Here is a 6,246-nt window from a genome sequence, read left to right as displayed (position 1 = left end):
CTGGGATTGATTTGCACTTTTCACACCAAAGTACGTTCATCTCTAGGCGACAGAACGTGTCTCCTTCCTGAGCAGGAATGATGGCTGCGCGGTCCCATGGTGTTTATACTTGCGTACTATTGTTTGTACAGATGAACGTGGTACCTTCAGGCATTTGGAAATTGCTCCTCCCAAGGATGAACCAGACTTGTGGAGGTCTACAATTTTTTTTCTGAGGTCTTGGCTGATTTCTTTTGATTTTCCCATGATGTCAAACAAAGAGGCACTGAGTTTGAAGGTAGGCCTTGAAATACATCCACAGGTACACTTCCAATTGATTAAAATTATGTCAACTAGCCTATCAGAAGCGTATAAAGCCATGACATCATTTTCTGTAATTTCCCATGCTGTTTAAAGGCACAGTCAACTTAGTGTATGTTAACTTCTGACCCACTGGAATTGTGATACAGTGAATTATAAGTGAAGTAATCTGTCTGTAAACAATTTTTGGAAAAATGACTTGTCATGCACAAAGTAGATGTCCTAACCGACTTGCCAAAACTATAGTTTGTTTAAAAGAAATTCCGACTATGTCCCTGCTGCCCACCCCGTGCCCCCCGCCACTGTGGCACAGACGTCAACATGACAGCAGAACAGGCCATGAGCAGAGCAACAGGCCCAAGCCCCATCCTGAGTGCTAAGAGGTATGTATCAGATACGCAACACACCTACTGTGATGGTTCGGGCCTTACAAACAACAAAAACAACACTAGACACTATTGAACACAAAGCTTTTAGTATCTCATCCTGGAATATACAAGGTCTGAGGTCATCTGCCTTTGGCCTAAAGAGCAGGAACCCAGAATTCATCAAAGAAATTGGAAATACAGACATTGTCATCCTACAAGAAACATGGTGTAAAGGAGACGGACCCACTGGTTGCCCTCTAGGTTACAGAGAGCTGGTGGTCCCATCCAACAAACTAACAGGTGTGAAACAGAGAAGACACTCAGGGGGCTAAAGTGATATAGAGCAGACCTAACCACTCTATTAAATTAGTCAAAACAGGAACATTTTATTAATGTGGCTAGAAATGAACTTCTTAAGGAAGTAGCAGAATACAGTTCCCTGGCAGGAACATCACTCAGCGGAGTTTCAGAGCGCCACCTATAGTTTTTGATAAAACTCAACCTGTCATTAAACTTTCATTAAAATACACATTCAAGGTAGTGAATTAAAGCTACACTCGTTGTGAATCTATCCACCAAGTCAGATTTGTAAAATGCTTTTCGGCGAAAGCATGAGAAGCTATTATCTGATAGCATGTACCCCCAAAATACTGCAACGTCACCTAACGACAGATTTTGCGTTAGCCGGGGCTGTCACGCCTTGGTCATTGTATCTTGTGTTTTTGTTATATGTTTGGGTAGGCCAAAATACTGCAACGTCACCACTATTTTCACGACAGATTTTGCTCTCTACAAACAACAGACGAAGTTCCGGGGCTACCCAAAACGCTACCCAAAACGCATAAATAAAATATAAAACATTCATTACCTTTGACGAGCTTCTTTCTTGGCACTCCTAGATGTCCCATGAACATCATTTTGAGTCTTTTTTCGATTAAATCGGTCCATATATAGCCTAGATATCGATCTATGAAGACTGTGTGAACAACGAAAAAAATTGCGTTTTCTAACGTAACGTCATTTTTTTAAATTAAAAAAGTCCACGATAAACTTTCACAAAACACTTCGAAATACTTGTAATGCAACTGTAGGTATTAGTAAACGTTAATAAGTGATCAAATTGATCACGAGGCGATGTATATTCTTTAGCTGTCCGTCTGGAAATAATGTCCGGGTAAATCTCAACCAAAATATCCGGTCGGAGACCTGAACAAATGGCTCTGCTTCGTTTGACCAAGAAACAAATCGTAAGCAAATAACAAGACTGTTGACATTGTGTGGAAGCTGTAGGTATTGCAACCTCAGCCCCATTTTATGTGGTTCGCCTTTAACAATGGGTTGAAGTGGCGGATGGATATATTTTTCCATTTTCAGTGATCAGATTTTCCTGCACTTTTCGATGAAACGCACGTTCTGTTATAGTCACAGCCGTGATTTAGCCAGTTTTAGAAACGTCTGAGTGTTTTCTATCCACACATACTAATCATATGCATATACTATATTCCTGGCCTGAGTAGCAGGGCGCTGAAATGTTGCGCGATTTTTAACAAAAAGCTGCGAAAATTCGCAACAGCCTTAAGGAAATGATCTCAACAAAGAAAAATGTCCTCGTTGTGCTACCTATATCCCTCTAATAAAATCCCCATACTTTAATGAAGACAGCTTCTCCATCCTAGAAGGGGAGATCAACCATTTCCAGGCCCAGAGACATGTACTAGTTTATGGCAACCTAAAAGCCAGAACCGGACAAGAACCTGACACCCTCAGCACACAGGGGGACAAACACCTACCTGGAGGTGACAGCATTCCCTCCCCCATATGCCCCCCTAGACAACAAGTATGACAACATAACCAACAAAAATGGGCCACAACTCCTCCAGCTGGGTATTTACGTAGTCAATGGAAGGCTTCGAAAAGACCATGAGACAGACTGATGCATTCGATCTGATTGTAGTGTATCAATCCTATTGTAGTGTTGTGTCTTTGGACCATCATTTATGGGAAGACTGTTATCGAATCAATTCTCTATGTGTAATTATTACGTGATTTAAACTATACTCATATAAATATTAATTAACTAGGAAGTCGGGGGCACCACGGGAATTATTTTTTTTAAAGAGTTACTATTTCCCGAATGTATCTGTCTTCAGATATTTTCGTATCTTATAGATTTACATATTAATGTATTATCACCTCATCAGTCATATTCTGAATGTCGCAAACCCTTGATGATAGATGATGAATCAGCGATATACCAACATTTATTTATTTACTAATTAACTAAATATCACACAGAAGTACATAAACACACCCCGGATAGGTTATACATTGGTTACTAACATGATATAATGAAAAGTCCCTAGTGGACTAAAACAATATGACGGCTTGTTACACCAAATGAAAAGGGAGGGGCAGGTAAGAATGGCGCTGGGAGAAAAGACAAAGGACTTTGCTATCGTACACACAACTGATAACTATGTGTTCATGGAAATGCTAACACTTTGCACCCGAACAGCCGCTCTTTCGAAATGAATTGGAATTGACGTATTTACGAGTCTTTGTTGTCTCTCTGTGATCGCCGGTCTGCTGGAGACAGAAAGTCTCTGGTTTGTCCACCAGAGATCAAAGTTTTTTGTAGTTGTAGCTTGTTATAATGGATACGTCAGACGTACCAATGGTCGTTCGATAGTGAAATGTTCTCCAGAATGGATCTTTCAGAGTACCATTCGGTCATTCGATAGGGTTTACTAAAGTCCTTAAACAGCTGCAAACTGAATGTTCCTGTGTTGTCTTCAGTCTTGTAGATTTTCTTTCTTGACCATTCGCAAACTGAATCTGTAATGTATTCAGCTGTCTGTATTTAAATTACCATTTCAACATGTAACCACACCTCTGGACTTTATGGTCAGTCTTTCACTAGTGGCCACTGATTTCAAAAGGGTTGTTTCTTTCCCACCCAATGTCTGGGTGACAAAAGGGTTGTTTCATCATTCGTGACGTCTGGTTCACTACCCACTGATTGATCAAAAGTTTTTTAAACATCTGTAATGTATTCAGCACGAAAATAGTCTCTATTTAAATTACCATTTCAACATGTAACCACACCTCTGGACTTTATGGTCTAATGTACATTTTGTCGCAGGTTTTATTTTAATATTCCCACCCAATGTCTGGGTTCACTAGGGGAGTGGCCACTGATTGAGAATAAGGGTTGTTTCATCATTCCCACCCAATGTCTGGGTTCACTAGGGGAGTGGCCACTGATTGATCATAAGTTACAATGAAAAACAATTCTCATTTAGAAGACTAAATTCACATTATCTTTCCAAACTTACACTTAATAATTTACTTTATACATCATTCAGATGCAAACCCCATAATTGAGACAGAACTTTCTTGACAAAGATACAGTGATGTGGTTCTACTGTCTTTCATGGTGTCACACAATTAAACAAATTGGACATGGTCGTTCTGTAAATATCCACGGACTCCAAATGTTTGGAATACAGAAATACTGTTTAATTATTCAACCTTTTGATTTTACCGTACTGCAACGTCTCTCTCTGTGGTAACAAGAGGATTTAACTTCCATTTCTCAGAGTGGGGGGAGAGTGTTTTCCTGCAGGTATTTATGACCATCATAAAATTGTGGAGAGAGAGAGGGGGGCTATGATCCTCGCAGGTCCAACCCCAAAAAGGCCTGTGGGGTTGATGGTATCCTAAATTATGTGATAAAATATACAGGCCACAAATTCTAAGAGGCTATACTTTATTTTTATTTCACCTTTATTTAACCAGGTAGGCAAGTTGAGAACAAGTTCTCATTTACAACTGCTACATGGCCATGATGATAAAGCAAAGCAGTTCGACACAGTTCGACACATACAACAACACAAACATACAGTCAATAATACAGTAAAAAAAATATGTCTATATACAATGTGAGAAAATGAGGTGAGATAAGGGAGGTAAAAGGCAATAAATAGACCATGGTGGCGAAGTAAATACAATATAGCAAATAAAACACTGGAATGGTAGTAGATGAGTGTGCAAAGTAGAAATACTGGGGTAGAAAAAGTAGAACAAAGGTACAAAGGAGCAAGAAATAAATAAGTAGTAGTAGTACTACTAATAATAATAATATAATATATAATAATTATAATATAATAAATCATAATAGTAGTAATAAGTACTTAAACTCTTTAAAATCATCCTCAGCACTGGCATCTTCCCCAATGTTTGGAAACAAATACTGATCACCCAGACAAATTTGACCCAGACAAATTTGACCCAGACAAATTTGACCCAGACAAATTTGACCCCAATATCTACCATCAATAACTATATTGCGTCAACAGCATTATCATTACCAGCAGACTTGTACATTTCCTCAGCGAAAACGATGTATTGAGCAAATGCCAAATTTTACCAAATTACCGTACGACAGACCACGTATTCACCCTGCACACCCAAACTAACAAACAAAAAACGAAGGCAAAGTCTTCTCATGCTTTGTTGACTCCAAAAAAGCTTTTTGACTCGCTTTGGGTCTGCTATTCAAATGTATAGAACGTGGTGTTGGTGGAAAAACATTCAACGTTATGAAATCCATGTACACAAACCAACAAGTATGCTGTTAAAATTGGCAAAAAACAGTCTGCAGCATCTGGCCTCACCCTACTAGAATCTCAAGTGAAATGTCTACTGTTTGCTGATGATCTGTTGATTTTGTCCCCAACCAAGGAGGGCCTACAGCAGCACCTAGATATTCTGCACAGATTCTGTCAGGCTTGGGCCCTGACAGTAAATCTCAGTAAGACAAAAAATAATGGTGTTCCAAAAAAGGTTGAGTTGCCAGGACCACAAATACAAATTCCATCTAGACACAGTTGCCCTAGAGCACACAAAAAATGACTGCATCCCTCCCCTGTCTAAGTCCAGATCGAATGCATCAGTCTGTCTCATGGTCTTTTTTGAAAATAAAAGCTTATTTTCACGTTCATGCTGTCTAAAATGGCACACTACTTTCTAAGGGCTCTGTTCATAAGTAGTGCACTATGTAGTGACTAGGGTGCCATTGTTGTACTGCAGTGCTTTCTTAGGCTGAATCTCAAACCAATCACTTACGGAGTGGCCACTTGCTGATGTTCCATTAAGATTTACCCCACTGGGCTTTGTAATCCCATAAGATAATGCTAACTAAGTAAGAACATTTTATACAGTCTGACCTAAACTATTTGTAGGATAGACGTCCAGGCTCATAAAGTTATACAAGTAACAACAAAAAAAATGTGACTCACAGATGAGTTGGGGATACGCTGGTTCATTGTTCAGCTAGCTAGCTACCTAGCTACATATCTAAATGAAAGACTCCATTTTGAACAGATTATTACATGACCCATCAAATTAGCAGGTGTGTCTGGGGGGTGATTACAGCCATCTATAGTATTTAATGAACACGTGTACATGCCTAGACAATAGAGACCCATCCACTTAGCTAGATGTGGCTGGTGGTTCTAGCATTTCTTTCACGACTCGTCGATTTAGTGTCGGTTACGCGTCATCTATTTATATCTAG

This window comes from Oncorhynchus keta, chromosome 24, assembly GCF_023373465.1.
Source record: "Oncorhynchus keta strain PuntledgeMale-10-30-2019 chromosome 24, Oket_V2, whole genome shotgun sequence".
NCBI classification, from domain to species: Eukaryota; Metazoa; Chordata; class Actinopteri; order Salmoniformes; family Salmonidae; genus Oncorhynchus; species Oncorhynchus keta.
Note: the sequence above shows the minus strand (reverse complement) of the source record.